The sequence below is a fragment of the Lissotriton vulgaris genome, chromosome 3_1, assembly GCF_964263255.1.
Source record: "Lissotriton vulgaris chromosome 3_1, aLisVul1.2, whole genome shotgun sequence".
Taxonomy (NCBI): domain Eukaryota; kingdom Metazoa; phylum Chordata; class Amphibia; order Caudata; family Salamandridae; genus Lissotriton; species Lissotriton vulgaris.
This window is the reverse complement of record NC_141689.1, coordinates 1,038,888,352-1,038,905,865: the sequence shown is the minus strand read 5'-3', so window position 1 is coordinate 1,038,905,865 and position 17,514 is coordinate 1,038,888,352. Positions and strand designations below refer to the sequence as shown.

At 41.5% G+C, this 17,514-nt stretch overlaps 1 long non-coding RNA gene and 2 other non-coding genes across 5 annotated transcripts in view; all 3 read left to right on the top strand.

Moving 5' to 3' along the window:
• Positions 1–15,209, top strand: part of LOC147727363 (uncharacterized) — a 46,911-nt gene extending 31,702 nt beyond the window's left edge. For all 3 annotated transcript variants that reach the window (XR_015309327.1, XR_015309326.1, XR_015309325.1), the window contains 5 exons: positions 1,615–1,714; positions 3,280–3,376; positions 3,879–3,939; positions 13,018–13,139; positions 14,803–15,209. This is a non-coding gene — a long non-coding RNA (uncharacterized LOC147727363). The remainder of the gene's footprint in view (positions 1–1,614; positions 1,715–3,279; positions 3,377–3,878; positions 3,940–13,017; positions 13,140–14,802) is intronic.
• LOC147727365 (small nucleolar RNA SNORA24) lies at positions 1,958–2,082 on the top strand. The gene has a single exon (XR_015309631.1). It is a non-coding gene; the product is annotated as a small nucleolar RNA SNORA24 (small nucleolar RNA).
• On the top strand, positions 3,611–3,734 carry LOC147727364 (small nucleolar RNA SNORA24). Its single transcript, XR_015309632.1, has one exon. It is a non-coding gene; the product is annotated as a small nucleolar RNA SNORA24 (small nucleolar RNA).
• Positions 15,210–17,514: the final 2,305 nt, after the last annotated feature.

Genomic DNA, 17,514 nt, shown 5'->3' with positions numbered 1-17,514 from the left:
CCTGAAAAAACAGTAATTTATGTCCGTACGAAGCAGTTTCCATTGTGTGCAGCCCTTGAAAAACATTTGTCCACCGGATGTGGCTCGTCTTGGTTTAATGACTGCCAAGAGTCCACCACCTCTGTCCTTAAAAGAAGAAAAAAAACTGTGGGTTACCACCCAAAAAGGAGCACTGCAACACTGGTGTTTTGTGCTTTCACATGAAAGCTAGTAAGCTTATCAACAAGTAGAATAAGTAGTGTTAAATGAAACACACCAAAAGAGTGGAATTTTTGCAAAAAGATATTCAAATTGGTTTGATAGAAGTCGTAGTGCAGAAATTCTGTACATAAATTGTAGCAATATGCGTGGGGTTCTGTCTTGCCTGGAATGACCTATGGTGTGCTCAAAATAAACATGTTGCCATAAAAATCTCCTTTCTGTTGATCATTGTTCTTTTTAGGAAAACTGATTTTCGGATCAGTTTTCCTAAAAAGAACAATGATCAGCAGAAAAGAGATTTTTATGGCAACATGTTTATTTTGTGCTTCACCTTGGCCGTAGACCTTGTCAAATGTCACCTGTAATAAGTTATTAGTTGGAAGCTATAATAATTCATTATCAGTCAAGACTAGAGTTTTCAGAAGTAGGTTGTTATAAGGAAATTAAAGAATCTTTTATACTGGGTTTGCATGCTCCTTTGTACTGGCGTCCACTTGGTGCTTTACCATAGGTACTTAGTGTGGCATGCATTATCACGAGGTTCTGTTTAATACTGCTATAAACACTAATATGAAGTAGGTCAGTAGTTTGTCAAAGACTGAAGTCCATTTGTCACCACCACTCCTTACTTTTGTAGGGTAAGGTGTCCGTTACAACATCTATCTGAAAATGTATAGGTCTCGACTGCCCCTACAACATAGGTAAAAAAAAAGCAAATATATCTCTCATCATGAAGATGGCTCAAACTTTAGTGGTTAAAATGAAATATGAGGAGCAGATAGAGGGCCTTATTTCCTTGTAGGACATCTCCTGCCTTTGCATTGTGGATCATTTCTTCTAGTTGATGAAGGATGTCATTTTCTCCCTCGGGCCTTTGGCTGATGCAAATTGCTGGATTTTATTAGAGAATGCAGATTCCCTGGAATGATTACCTCCATTTGAAATGCTTTTGTACCGAGGCAGAAGTTACAAGTTTTATATTTTTCACACAAAAATCCAGGAAACAGATTTCTTGTGGCAGTCTTTGTTCATGGTCCTGGAAGAGCAAATTCTTACTTATTGGTTGAAACGACTTCCCTTTTCTTGGTATCAGATTTTTTAACTATGAATGAGGGCTCTTTAAATTAAGAATGTTACCTGGATATGTGTGGATTAAAATTGGAGTTTAACATGTGAGTAAGGATCCAGAAAAGGAGTAGAGGTCCAGTTTCCACACTAGCCGGTGCTTCACAGAGGATTTGTTGTTGGTGGACTGCTTATTCATTACTTGTCATTTTTTTTGAGCTACTATTCCATTTTGGAATTTTTTTATTTGTGTATATGTATGTATTTAATATACATAACATTTTAAAATATATTTTACAGGAATGTATATACATAATATGCAAAATGTAAAATATTTTTATTTTACAGGAATTTCCTCAGATAAAGAATATCGAATTTCAAAACTGAAAGACTCCGAAACCAGCAAGAGATCTACCTTCCAGGAGTGCGACCTTGAATCTAAGTGTTGGTAGGTCCAAGTGCCACTTACACATTGTTGTTCTTTGAAGATTTTTTTCCGGTTTACTCCGCTCTGTTGTATCTTATAATTAACATCCTTGAAATGGAGTGAGGCTCAATTCATTGAGTAAATGTGAGCCACATGGAATCTACTTGAACTCTGAAAAGAATCAGCCAGTTACCATAGGGTTGTACTTGTTTAATCTTTGGTGGTACGTTTTGAGATTGGAGGGGGAAGCAGTGATCAAAATGTTGCCAGGATTCCATGGAGCCTGTCGTCAGTGGCAGTTTTCCTTCCTAGCCCTGGAAGAGTAACATTTTGCTTATTAGCAAATTTGTTTCCTTGTTGTTGGTTTCTGAATTCCATGAGCAAAATACATATTATTTATTTAAGTTTGCTAGCATGCTTTGTTGCAAGTGTACTAGCTCAGTACTGTCTTATTTTTTATAGGAGGGGTAAGCGTATTTTAGTATTCTTTACGTAGTGCTTACTTGATGTCCCTGTATCATGATTTAGATGTTAAAGCATTAATCTGTTTCTTTTAAGAAGTTTGCCAGTTGATGGCCTCTTTCATTGTTAGCTTGTTTTTTGTATGCTTTCTATTGTTTAGCATCTATTATGAGTAGTAGTTTAATATAAAGTAAAACAAAAATGATAACTTACGGTAGCTCTGCATCTTGAAGGCTTTTTCTGGATTTGTATGCTATTCATTTTTTCCACCATCTACTTGCTGGTTCCAGAATTCACCCTCCCTCTTTTGTGTAGTCTTACCATTTTTGGCTAAGTCTGCTACCCCTATGATGTCACACAGCCACTTAGTCCACTTGAGTGGTCACCATCTGGGATACCTTATTCCTTTTTGGTGACCTTTCGCATCTTTAGACTTAATTACTCAACATGCTATACAACTTCAGGCCCCTTGTTTGTTCACACGTTTTCTATGGGGAGGGGAGTCTCGCATAAATCCGGAAAGTTTTCAAGCTCAAAACTTCTACAGGTAAGCTAACCTTGTGGTTTTGCATAGCAAATATTTCTGGATTCACTTGCATTGATTAGAAAGCTGTATTTCGAACTCTGGATGGTGGGCTGAAATGTGTGAACTTGAAGATTAGTGTCAGTGCTGATGACAAAGCCAGCTCGTCATGGGCGTTACCTGCGCTACGCGCATGACGAGTTGGCTTTGTCACGTAACGCGCGATTTTTGAATCTTCAGCGCGCAGCGGGAAACCCCGCTAGCGCGCATGCGGTTAAAATGATCTCCCCACGTCACCGTCTCCTAGCCTGTATGTCCACCCAGTAGTCTTTAGTGTGGACTAATAACCATCTGGCTGCTGTGCCGAGTTAATTTTTTTACATAATATATAGGGTTATTAGTTGGCGAGGTTGTGGATTAAAACTGGCGAGTTTAACTTGTTTATAAGGATCCAGAAAAGAGGCACACAGGCCCAATTTCCAAACTAGAATAGACAAGTACTTCACACAATTTGTAGTTGTCCTGCATCTTATACATTTTTTTTGTCCACTTGTTTTGAGCTAGTATACACTTCTGTATTGATATTTTTGTTTTTTTACAGAAATGTTTCGAGATGCAAAATCTGATTTCAAAGCTGAGAAGCACCTTCATTTCACAATGGCTTTTCTGGAGATTAAAGATGTTTCGTTTCAATGTTGGTAGGTTCAAATTGTGGTTACATATTATTGGTCCCTGTAGTTTATTTGGTATTTAGTGGTGTTTGTCACTCTGTTTTGTCTAGATGACAATGTCATCTAAGTGGAGTGAAGCTCAGTTCATTGTGCGAATGAGCCACATGAAATAGACTTGCACTCGGATAAGAATCAACCAGTTAACCTAGTGTTATACTTGGTGACAGTGTGCTGCAGGTCGGAAGCTTGGGGTCCATATTTGTCCAGGGATCCATGGAGACTGTCCTCTGTGGCAGTTTTCCTTCCTAGCCCTGGTAGAGCAAATTTTGCTAATTAGTAAATTGGTTTCCATTTTCTTGGTCACCAAATTCTATGAGCAAGATACTTATGATTATTTACGCTTAGTAAAATGCATGTTATTGGTGTACAGTCTCACTAGCCTCCTAATTATGCTTTTTAATATGTTAGCTTTTATATATTTTTCTTTTGAGTGGCTAAGCGCATTTACTTTTCTTTCCACTGTACTTAGTTGTGACATCCCTGGTTCAGGTGTGGAAGCATTCATCTGTTTCTTTGCGTGAAGTTCACAGGTTTGTGCCCTTGCTCATTTTCTGCAGTTTTTTGTTTGGTTACTATTTCACTTTAATAATGAGCAGTAGTTTGGTTTTGGATATGGAGTATGTTGTAAATGCATTCTCTTCTCAATATGGTCTCCCGGTTGTAGCCCTTCCTTTGTGTCCTCTCCTTCCTTCCAGAATACCTGCAATGTTCTCAATGCGTTATGCATAACCAAGCTGCATTAGAGACTTGTCAGTTGGTGTCTGGTCAGCTGGTGAGGTGTACATTGATTCTGTGCTCTGTGAATAAACTTAATCTTACTCTCAGAAGACACTTGCGTTTTACTTTCATCAATTTGATGACTATCTTAGAAGCTGACCGGACTACGGGCATAGTCTTCATCAGAGCTGCTGTCAAGCATTTTTCAGGATAGCGGCGACTCCCCAACAGCAGATCCCTGCGTGCAGCAGCACTGTTTACTGCCTGTGGCATTCACCGCAATCTTTCCAGGAGCTGCCAAGTTGGAGGTCCCTGTGTGCCCTGAGGCCCTACTGAGAGGTCCCGGTGTTCCCTGAGGTTGTACTGAGGGGCTAACGTCATCTAAACCAGTTGTGGCGTGCATGTGCGCGCCCTTTCTTACAAGTGGCACGCGTTCCTGAGTAACTGAATCTTTGTTCCTTAATGCGTCACTGCATCGCCAGGCTCGTTGCGTTTTGATACGCAGCTACCCATCGACGCGACTTGTGACGTTACGCGCTTATGTCGTCACGCTACGTAAGGGCGCCATCTTGACATTCAAGTTTTTAAGCTGAAACCCTGCCTATCTCCTACAACTCAACCTTTGTAGCATCGCACCGACAGCTGTGTTGCAGGGTCACTGCAACGAGTGTCGTTCCCCCACTGATACGCTCTCCAATCCTGAATCACTTGGCATTTAATATTTGACAATATCTAAATTTTTCATGTGCTTGTCATTCGGTGATGCGCACAGTTTTCTGCCACTGCTACAAGTACAAAGTGACATTTTCTCACTCACTGCCACTTTATTTGTGAAACTCATGTTCAAGGCAACATTTTCTTAACTTGCATTTACATATTTTATTCTTTTAGCTGTATTTTTACTGAATCCCTTGTAACTTGGTTTAGGGTGTCAGGTTTTCACCAGTGTTACTGTGGCACATCAGGTTACAGTAGCACTCCCTCCACCATTTTTAAGTGAACCTGGCACACCACAGATTGCTTGGGAAGATTGGATAGTCCTGTTTGACTATTATCTTGATGCTCTAGATGGTCAAGACTTGTAAGTATTGTTGACTGCTCTGGGTAAGTACGCCCAACGTATTTTTAAATATCTTCCCCAAGCGTTACAAGCCAGTGAGCCATCTTTGCCTGATGGAATACAAAGGTGCAGTTTCTAGACTTGAAGTAAGGTTCACAAAAGACAATTTGGTTATGATTAGATATAAGTTTTAAACACAACGCAATGAAGAATCCATCGATTTTTGTGGCAAGATTAAGGGAACAATCAGTAAAATGTAACTTTGGTTCAATGGCTGAACTGATTTGCGATCAACTGATTGTACAATGTAATAGGAAGATTCAGGAATTGCTCTGGGCAGCCAAGAATCCCACTTTAAAGATAGCGATTTATCTAAGGTGGCTGAACATTCAGAAATATGTAGGAGTTACAAAAATCTAATCCTCAACAAATTTCTGAAGTATCTGAAAAGAGTGAACCTGTGGATGAAGTCTTTCACCCTAGTCAAGTCGAAAGGGACATTTTTCAATTGAAAGAGCACTGTTAAGACCCCCACTAGATTTTGCTCAAGATGTGGCAGTAATGCACATTCATCTGATGCAAACTTTTGCTTTGCGAATAACAAAGAATGTATTAAATGTGGTAAAATGGGTAATTTTTCCAGAATATGTAGGAACAAAGGTAGACCCAAGGTGGCTGTTATTGAAGGAACGATCCAGAGATTAAAAATGGAGACATTTTAATAGTTGAAGATTCAGCTAATGATGCTTTTAATGACGAGAGAAGACCCAAAGCGGAGTTCATCATTGATAGCCATGAATTAACTCTTATGGTAGATACTGGCTCTAGATGCACAATTATCCCTAAGCCCATGTTTAGGGAAGAATGGGGTGATAAAAAAACTCTTTATCTAGTGACATTTCCCATACAGGGTATCCAGGTGAAAAGAGATGTATGGGTATTTTGACATTTTTCTTGGATAGGTCTATTAAATGGAAAGTATATGTTGCCATTGATGGACCACTGATCCTTGGGTGGATTCATCAATACAACTTACATATTATAGTCCATCCTAGAGCACCCTCCCAAGTCATGGTCGTGGGCGATTATACTCAATATTTTATGTGATGCAAGTAGAATTTTTAGAAATGAGTTTGGTGAGTTGAAAGGTTATGTTCACAATCTTATTCAAAGATGTCCCTATTCAACACAAATTGAGGGTTCCTCTTGTTAGGGGTGAAGTGAAATCTTTAATCAATGAAATGTTGCAAGGTGGAATAATTGAACAAGCAGAGGCTTCCAGCTGTGTCTCCAGTTATTACTCAAAAGGCCGATGGAAAAATAAGATTCTGTGTGGACTTAAGATCCCTTAAGAATGTTGTAGCTGACACGTTTCCTCTCCCCAACATTGGGGAGTTAGTGTCCACTTTACAAAGTGCGAAATTCTTGACAATTAGATCTCAAGAGCGCCTACCATCAGATTTGTCTTCGTGATTCAAAAAGTTTGACTGCGTTCATAACCACTGAGGGCACATTTAACTTTTAGAGGCTATACATCTAGCCCTGTGCCCTACAGAGAAGGATCAGCTCAGATCATTCATGGTTTATAGAGTTTTGCACTAAATTTGTGAATTTCTCGGACAAAACGTTAATTTTGAGACTTCTACTCAAAAAAATAGTTCAGTATTCTTGGTGTGATAACCATAGAAATTGTTTTAATATCAAGCAATTGTGTGAAGGTAAGGTCTTAGCAACCTTTGATATTAGGCGCAGCTCTGTGTTTATGGTGGATGCGAGTGCCACTGGATTAGGAGCGGTATTTCTTTAGAAACAGAGGGGGAGAAAACATTGCATTCGCCTCCCGCACCCTGTCTACTTCTGAGCAAAATTACTCTGTAATTGAGAAGGAGGCCTTGGCTGCCGCTTGGGGTGTTCAATATTTCAGGACATATCTCTGGGGTAACCATTTCCAAATTAAGACCGACCATAAGCCTTTGGTTCATGTGTTGTCTCCTGGTGGAGCGGGTAAGGGTTCCCCTAGATTAGCAAGACTTTCATCCAGATTTCAGGAATATCAATTTGATATTTCTTGTATTCAAGGTTGGCGCAACCTTCAGGCTGCCTGTCTCTCTAGACTCGGTCAAGAGTGAAGATTCACAAGAGATTCAAGATGAAGGGGCCGTAGCGTTTGTCCAAGATGTGCTAGCCCTGACTGATGGTACTTTTCGAGAGATGAGTGGTGTATTGCTATGGCGAGAGATTTGGTGCTCACTAAAGTCATTGACTTGGTCAAATTGGGCGCCAGGCGTGAGAGCTGTGTACAACCCCCAGTCTGCCCATTTCTAAAAGTTTTAGATGAACTGTCCGTATATGGCGACAGTATTCTTATGAGAGGTGACCGGTTCATCCCTCCATTCAATTTGAGACCGAAATTATTAAAACTGGCCCATGAAGGTCACTTAGGGCAAACTCTCACGCAGTGCAGGATTAAGGCTGACATTTGGTGGCCAGCCATGGACTCACAAGTGTCTTCTTGGGTGGAGAATTGTTCTGCTTGTAAAGACAGTGAGAAAAGATTTCAGGTTCATCTACGAGTCATATCATTACTCCTGAACAACCTTGGCTCAGTGTCTTGATTTTATTGGACCTGTGGATGAATTGCCTGCTGCTCGACGCTTTGCCATTGTGGCTGTTGACATGTTTTCTAAACGGCTTGTGGTTAGATTTGTTAGACATCACTACTGATTGTACTGTTTTGTTTCTCAGAATTATTTCATGATGAAGACTGTCCTTCTGATCTCATAACAGATAATGGTACCTAACTTTACATAAAATGCGTTTATTGTCAGGGTGTGGGGTGACCCACCATCGCACTTACCTTTATAACCCACAAAGGATATGAGGAGCAAATAGTTGTCAAAGGCATTATACAAATGTCATGTGTGTCTGGTGGTTTTGCCAATGAGGTGGTCAGGAGATGGTGTGGGCCTATCACACCTCTGCTCTTAAACAAGATGGTAAGTCTCCTTTTGAGCTCATGCCGGGTAGACGTCCTGGCACTAAGCTTGCACTATCTTGGATTAAAAACCGTGTTGGTGCCAATCCTGCGTCTTTTTCCATGGTCAATCGAGCATCTACGTTCGATTTTATTTCCTCTGGTTAAAGTAAAACTAGAGAGTACAAAGGGGCTTTTCAAGTACAGGGGTCCCTACAAAGTTAGAGAAGTTTTCTCTGTGGTTTTGGAGAATGGTCAGAAATGGAACCTTCGCAGAGTTGCATTGTATCAGAAAGGTGTTTCCTCCAATAATACCTCTCATTGATCAAGATTTGGCATCCAACAGTGGGTACATGGTTTCTACTCCTGTAGATCACTCCAGCTCAATCTTTGGTTTGTCGCAGGGGCAAAGGGGCTGGTGATGCCCTTGATGATTCTTCTCCTAGTGAGGGACTTCGATATGTTCCAGTATCCACGGAAGCCATTAAGTTCTAGGCTTCGCAGCCCACCGGTTTATTTGAATGATTACTTATGTTATTGTTTCATTTTAATATATTGTTTTCAATCCAGTTGGAGATGTGGTGTTAATGCATTCTCTTCTCAATATGGTCTCCTGGTTTTAGCCCTTCCTTTGTGTCCTCTCTAATACCTGCGATGTTCTCAATGCATTGTGTAACCAAGCTCCATTCCAGGCTTGTCAGTTGGTATCTGGTCAGCTGGTGAAGTGTACATTTATCCTGTGCTCTGAATAAACGTCATCTTACTTTCAGAGGACTCGTACGTTTTACTTACGAGTAAAACAAAGGTTTAACTTAGTAGTTTTGCAGTTTGAAAGTTTTCTGAATTTAAATGGTATTCATTTGTTCTGTCACCTAGTAGTCTGCCTGTATTTAGTGTCCCATCCCACTCCACACCACCCATACCCCTGTTGTCAGCCATTTAGTGGATGTCTAGTCCCCCCTCTGATGTCCGATGCATGCATAAGTCCACTTGCATGGTCAGTCTTCATACAATTTTTCCCCCTTTGGTTATCGATCTTTAAACTTAATTCATCTCCCTGCTATAAAACTGTCAGGCCCTTTCTTTATTAACTACTTTTCTACAGGCAGGTGAAGGTTACATGTGAATTGAGAACGTTTTCCAGCTTAAAGCTTCTACAGGAAAGGTGACCTTTTCGTTTTTGCAGTGTGATTCCTGCTCCATTCACATTCTATGCATTGATTATAGAGAAGAATCTTTTACGGAACCTGGCCATGAGAGCAAGGAGGTAAAATGCATAGAGCTGGCGGACCAAAGATGAACCTCTCCTTTACAACCAACACTGAATACTCGCCTGAGGTGGAGAATGACTGCCAACTCTAGGCCAAAATGGTGACACTTCTGCAGCACCAGGAGTTCGAGGCTCTGAAGGCATTCTGCACTACCACAAAGCTCTGAGTTGAGTGAACTGGGCGATGACTGACCAGACATCATGTTGTCCATGACTCCGGAGCTGCGTGAAGAGGAGCAGAAAGAAGTCTTCAAATATGAGGACGAGCGCATCGTGATTTAGAGGCCAGGATAGTTTGATAAATGGCAGGATCTCAGCACTGAATCTCCCTAGGAGGTGTAGGAAGATTCCCATTGAGTTTCTCAGATAGCCTTTCCATGTACGATAGACTAATTAAGAGGGCGCCAGTCACAAATGTGGTCCAGTTTGAGAAAGATGAAGCAATCTTGCTTCTCCTGGAGACCCTGATGCCATTGCAGAATGCAAACCTGTACCTAATCTTGCTCCCCAGCATACTGCACCAGGGTAAAACCTTTGAAGGAACTGATCACACCCAGTGTAGAATCCCCTCAAAGAAATATATAAACATTCCAATAGGCTCCCTATTCATCAAACAACCTACTTGCAGGTTCCATCACAGTGACTGCCAGGAAGCTAAATTCCCTCATGTCAACCAGGCCACCAGCAGAGAGTATATGCTGGACCTCGTAGATGGAAAGAGAAGCAGCAGAGCAATTGAGAATTCCGAACTCCAATGCCATCCGCCACAGGTGCGGCCAACAGCAAAGGGAAGAAATGGGAGGGCTCATACTGCACCCGCCAGAGTTAAAAAAAGAAAGGGTAGTCAGTCATGCAGGAACATCACCAACTCCTTCCTCAAATTGCCCCTGGATGCAACAGATGCCACCAGCAGACTAATGTGCACGGGCATTACTGTGTTTGGGGGTAGCAACTTATTCATGCCTGAGGTGCAGGCATCCATCATTAACAGAACCCCATTTCCAAGGGAGAGAATGGTGTCTTATTAGGTGTACTTCCTAGTACCAAAACAGGACTTGACACTGACACCAATTCAACCTCTGGTATCTAAACACGTTCATACAAATGCAACACTTCAAAATGATGCCACATAAATTCTGTTACTAAGGAAAGGAACACCCTAGACTTGAGACACCTACCTACATATAACTATGAACCAGAGGTACAAGAAGTACCTAAGATTTGTCTTGGACTAAATACACTACCAGTTCAGAGTTCTACCCTTTGGCATAAAATCTGCAGAGTTCACGAGTGCCTACCGGCGGCTGCACACCTGAGAAGACTGCTGATACAAGTCTACCCATACCTGGACAGTTAGCTGGTAATGGCAAACTCTTAACAAAAATGCCAGTCATCACACACTACAGTGCCTGGGGTTTACCATAAACCATGAAAAATTGCCACCACTCGTACAGGCAAATGTTTTCCTATGGGTAACACTGGACTCTGGATCAGTACGGGCATACCCAGTCGCCAAGAGGGCAACAGCAATAGATCAAACTCTTCTATCAGAAGGGGAAGTCTGACAATGAGGACTGTCATGAAATTAATGGCCGCCTGCAGTTCCCTTATACCGCATGCAGGACTGCACGTGCGAACCATACAGGAATGGTTATGAAATGGATGGTCACAAGCCACAGGGAAATTAGTGTAGCTAATGATTGTCCAGGAAAGGTTGAGAAGGAAATTAAGTGGTGGAACCCAACAAATGTGAGTATGGGGAGACCTTTAAAAATTCCAGCTCCCATGATGGCCATACCAACGGGCACTTCCCACAAGGGGTTTGGGAGCACAAATAAGCTGATGGCCGGAGACATCTTGTGCCCTAGGGACACCGTAAAGTTGTTGTGAGCCTCTCTCTTAAATCGAGGCGGTTTTAATGGGGCAACAATATTCTCCAAATTCAAATGAGAACTAACGAGGTAGCAATGAATTATACACTGCACCCCAGAAAGTTCCCACGGGAAGGGGGTGGGATTAAAGAGAAATACCAGGTCTTAAATGATTCAGGTTTACCTGCGTCCGATACTACTGGGCTCATGATAGTTTCACTAGATACTGGACTGCTCAGGATTATTATGCTCTGCAATTGAAATGCAGCTGGATATGGCTCAATGCAAAACACTTAGAACAATACTTGTCTGGTTCAAAATCAACGTGCCAACTAGTGCTTAACGCAGTTGTATGACTTAACTACTGCCTAAACCACGACTTCCGGAACAACGAAAGCTAAACATCGAACAATGCTTAACCACTATTTTTTTTTTAAGTCTTCCTAAACCACGAGGTAGCCAGAAATAAACCAACATATTTGAGAGATCCTCACAAAGGATACAAAAATACATGAATAAAAACTGCCTGCGTTGAGAGGCAGGCCCAAAGAGTATTTGAAATGAGTATGTACCTGATTGCTATTGCATCTTTCCTGGAAGACTTGTAGCGCACTTAATTATTGTGAAATGCATGCATGTAAATGAGCAAGCCGATAAGGAAGGCAAGCAAATGCGAGCGCGCATACGTTTGAGGCTGTGTAGAGGGTGCTCGCTTGTTGGAATGTTTTTGAACTCCCTGGGATAACTGCGCACGCCGAAGGGCAGGAGTACGAGTCCATGCAAGCATACGTTTTCAGGATGTCCAGCTTGCTTGCACTTGTCGTGTGCCATCATGAAATTGTTTGTTTGAAATCCTCGCTGCACCAACGCAAGTGAAAACTAACCATGAAGAATCACATACTATAAATTCCACGACAGGCTTACGTATTGTTTGTATCCCGGCAGCATGTGTGGCACATCACTTCTCTCCGCCTCCCTACCCCTTATCTTCACATTGATTCGGCAGTGTTAGAGTGTTATGTCACTTGCATTTATCAAGGATGAGGGGGCGGAGATAGGTGACGTACCACTCCAACATATTTCAGGACTTCTTGAACACTGCTGAATCAAAGTGAAGATGAGGGGTAGGGAGGCAGAGGGAAGTGACGTGCCAAACATGCTGCCAGGATACAAATAATATGGAAGCCTGTCTAGCAAAAAGCTGTGGTTCAGGACTTCATTATGTGATTCTTCGTTGTTTAGGATGTTTCCTGCTTAACGCACAACAACTTTCTCTAAGAAGGGTCTACTATGTGAATTACACTCTGTTTGATTACACAGGGAAATGGGTATTAAACTAACACAACCTTAGTCCCTATAATCTGCAGGAATAGTCCAAAAGTTGGTGCTCTGAATAAATGTTTAACCGGACTCTTATGATCTGCAAGTCTTATTAATTACTAGTATCCCAAAGTGACAGTTTCGAATGTTGTGCTATCACAGGAAATACAATAAGTCTTTCCTGTGTATTTCAAAACCATCCGGGTCAAGTGTTCAGAAATATGCTTTCCTGGGAAATAAATGGTAATCAAAGCGCTGCTTGCACTAGAATCCTTTGCGCGTATATGGCTCGAATTTACCTTCATATTGTTTTTTGCCTGCTTAGTGCTTCGAGCTCAATTCAAGAATGCTTGTCCGATTCTTATAATCCGAATTGGTCTTGTGCTGCCTTTTCAGGAAATGTGTTTATCAGCGGAGGGCGGCACAATGGAAGCGATGAGATCTGCATCCAAAGGGCTGGAAACATTAGAAGAATGCCGCCGTGGTCCAATGGCCAGGAGATAGCAGACAAGAACCAGGTAAGTGACCTGGACGATTCAACGAAGCTAAACAGTGAGTTGTTTGGCAATGCAGGTTAAATAAAGCGGGTGTGGGCGCACGTGACACGTGCCATGCTGCCATGGTTTGTAATTAAGCAATGCTGATTTATTACGTACATTTTGGCTGTTTGCACATTTGATGCATCCTCGTGGCGATTAGCATATTATGCAGCTCTATCTTGAGAAGTCATGTGCAGAAGTTCTACTGAGCACCTACCACTGCCACCAGGGTTATGAGCATGAACATAGTGAAAGATAAATTGGTGTCTACCACTGCCTCGAGGTATAAGGCCAGGGTAACCCCATAAATATTGAGAACCGGGGGTAATGTGATACGGTTAACCAAATTGGTTCACACGAAATAAAACTTTCGAAGTTTCACCATCTGGGAAGCAAATTGCATACACAAATCTTTTTATTGGCAATTCGTGTACACAAGGTCAGACGTGTAATTCTAAAGCAAATAAATGATTTTATTGCACAAAATATCCTTGGATTATACATTCTGTAATAAACAAAAACAAGTGCTCATGCTTTTCTGTGAAGGCTAGGTGCAGTGAGGTGTGATAAAAGGAGTAGAAAAAAGTGCATCACTATTATACAGTCATGATTCCTGTCTTTTTTTATTTTAACAATATGAAAGGTGTCTAGACAAGTGTAGTTGTCAATGACCTTTCGACCGCTGTTCTGAGGTACTAAGGACTGAGCAGGAGCGCTCTAAATCTCTTTAATTGGAAATATATTAAGAAGCGTTATCAAGTTGAGATGGGCATGACAGATGTGCCCATCAAGGGCCAACCTGGCTGTTCACTAATGCAAATTAGGCAGAAGGTTGAAAGCCTGTCTCCTCGAGACCTGCCAGCCTGAGGTGGGAGCATCAACATTGCCAGATGCAGCAGTATTTAAGCGACAAAGATCGCGGACTGTTCTGCAGGAAACCGTTCATATTGATAGTTTTTCAAGGTGTGGAGTTTGACTTCGTTCAACAAGACAGACATGGGTACAGAAGTTTGCTGAACTGGTCCTTGCCCTGTATCACGAATAGCGTTTTTCACCCTTTGGTTTAAACCAAGATTGCACGGTCCTTCGATTGCTGAGGAGCTTTTAGAGAATTGGTTTATGTAGGAAGAAACTGGCAATTTGGTGGTTCTTGCATTTTATCTAAGAGGGTAGTGTAATCACAATGCTCCTCAAGAAGGCACTAATAAAAGGGTAGCAAATTCCTGGATAGTCTGCCTTCTAGTTTTGAGAAGGTTGACGTAGCCCGAAATCGTAGTGGAAGCAACAGGGAGTTGTCATTTTGTTAGCTGAATGTGAGCATACTTCCCAGTGAGAGGACTTGACTGATTACACTGAACCACATGGAAGCTGCAGAGATACCCAGGATTCTTGGCATTTCATGCTAGCCAGAGTGGTTTTCCCAGAGGCTGCACAGAGCTTGGGTTTGGTGTCTGTGGTCATCTGTGGCTCAGGCAAATGTGCTTCAGTGATGTGAAAACTAATTGCTTGAATGCAAAGTATTTCAGGCTTGCCACAGGGATACTTTTTTTGTTCTCCTTTTCATTGTTAAACATGACCACGAAAGTAACTGTCACGCCGTGTAGACTTCAAACCGTATTAATGTATTCCTTTTTTCTTGCAGATTGTTAGAACCCATGAGCACCTATAAACGCAACTGCTGCCTTTGGAGGGGAATTCTTTTAGAGCAAACTAATTTGGAATAAATCTAGTGTAGATGGCGGAAAAATAAAATCATGGATTCCTTTTGTATGACTTCACTCTTATCATGGCGGTTGATGCAGGCACAAACTTTCTAGATTCTCTTATTGGTTGTTTATACCATCATCTGTCAACATCTCCCTCTGTTGAATTCATTCACTTACTTTCTGTAACTCGACCCTCTGTTCACCTTCACTTGACCATTTTTCTGGAAACAATATTATTCATAACCTTCCTCGCTTACACATGTTTACTTTTCTCTCTGGCCATACAATACACCTGCAATGTGTGTACAACCTATAAAGTAATAAAAAATGTTTTTCAAAATAAGTACATTTTCAGTGAATTTTTTTTCAAGCCATGACTGCTTTAACTGGCTGAAAGCAAGACCTATTCTTTGGTTCCTATGATGCTTTGCTTGAGGGTTCCTCCAATTGTGCAGAGTCTTGCCTGCTTCATCCGGAGTGTTTGCCCTTTCTACTGGAGTGTTCCTTGACCCTTTTCCTCTGTACTCTGCAGCTAAATGTGTAAGCCTTATTTGTGTGAGCCTTCACGTACGTTTTCTGGCTGTCCTCGCCTCACCCTTTGTGAAGTCTCTTCTGGTAAACTTGGATTAATGAGTCCACACTTTATAAGCGGCAAGTGTTTTTTTAAAACTTGTTTGCCCCAGTATTGGAACTTGCATAGATTCCCATGCTTTGTATCATTCCCCGTCGTCGGAATGGGAGCCTCTGTAAATAAAAAAATATCATAACCATAGGTACAAAAGAGAAAACTAGGCCTCATCTCATTTTGTAAAAGAGCCCAAACTTTCCACAACCACCAATCAGAATAGCCTCACCCCATAGAACCTTCGAGAGAGCCTCAGATTTTTCTACTGCATGTTGTGCTAGGGAGTCTCCACTGAGCTCTGCTCTGTTTTCCATTCTATTCAACTTATTTCTTCAACTTTTCATCTACAATTCAACACTGTCTGACAAGGAAAAGAAGGCTTTATTCAGGTCCTGTGCGTCTTGTGGGAACACGAGACTTTTGGTAGAAGATAAGCATGAGAACAGTATTTATTGCTTATACCCGGACCACAAGGCCACAGACTGCAAAATTTGTAGAACCTTCTCTACTAAGACATTGCGGGACAGGGAGGGCCGGCTTCTGACCTGGCTGCAGAAGATGACTCTGAAGGAGGTGCTCTCATCGGATGAGTAAGATTCTACTTCTATGTATTCCTCTAGGAGATCCAGGAAGAGGGGTAGGTCTCCTCCCTCTACTTCAGCCGAGCCTCCTATCGAGGCCCCTCATAAGATCTGACAGGTCTGAGGGCTGGTCCCATGAAATCTCCTCACGGAAGTAAAGAGGCTGGGAAAGGCTACTGTATTGGACACAGCCGCAAAGGACAACCAGCATTTACAATGCAATGGTTTCGCCTTTGGAAAAGTTAGAGCTAATGGCATTGTAAATGACAACATTTGTATTTATGTGTTGGTTTTGAAAACAGATAAATAAATGGCATTGCCATTTACATTGTCATTAGCTTAATCTCTGCAGTCCATAGCACGCCCTGGTCACTCTGCACGCCCTGGCCACTCTGCACGCCCTGGCCACTCTGCACGCCCTGGCCACTCTGCACGCCGCAGTCAGTCGTAGCCATTGCACCCATATACAGCATCTTCTGCATCCCTGAAGAAGAAACCTAGTTATCACAGTACCAATAACTACACAAATTAAGGTGGGTGAATGACATTTAGCGAAAGGTATCACACTCTACCGTTGGCTTACTGTAGTTTTAAGAACACACATGCTTTTGTTTTATGTGCACATTAAAATAAATATTATAACTGGTCTTGATTTGACTTTTTAACAGGGCAAAAGATCAGTATGACTTAAATGGAGATTAAACTCCAGTCTTTGATATATCTAGATTTGTAGCGGGCCCAAATGTTTTAAACGCAGCAACCCTTACAATGTTCTGCATTCTGTTAATGGAAGGAAGGAAAAGAGGAGGGAATGGAGAAATGACTGGTGAAAAGGAACGAAAAAATGTAGGAGCATAGATTAAAACAAAAATATACAGAGGGATGAAGGGCCAAATTTAGAAAACCGACATGAGAACAGTAGTTTGGCGGGTTTGAATAAGCACGAAGAGAGACCAGAGACAAAAGTAGTTTCTGATCACTTGCAAAATTGAAGAAAGGGATAATAGTAAAGTTAGAATGGAAGAATATAAAAAACTGAGACAAACAGGGAGAGCGGATTAATTTAGTGTGATTGATCAAGAAATTAGTAAAGAGAAGAAGTTAATGTAAATATCATGCAAGTAAGAGAAGGGCCTCCAGAAAGGCGATAATAGAAGGAAGTCGAGAGATGAAATAAAGGAGGATGGAGACAGTTGGATGAGTAAGGAGGTGAGAAGAAATGTTATTAAATTACAGATTTGGAAAGGAGAAATAATGGATTGTAGTCCCGGCACCCCCAACCTTTACCCAAAAGTATCACTGTAGAGTAATCACTTTATTGATGCCTCAGTGTGCGAAATATAGGTGCTTTTACACACTTTAGTCCCATATGCAACATTTAAAGCAGTCTCAAGACTAGATCTAACATTTTGCTAGTATTTATTCAATGTTTGTGAGTTTGG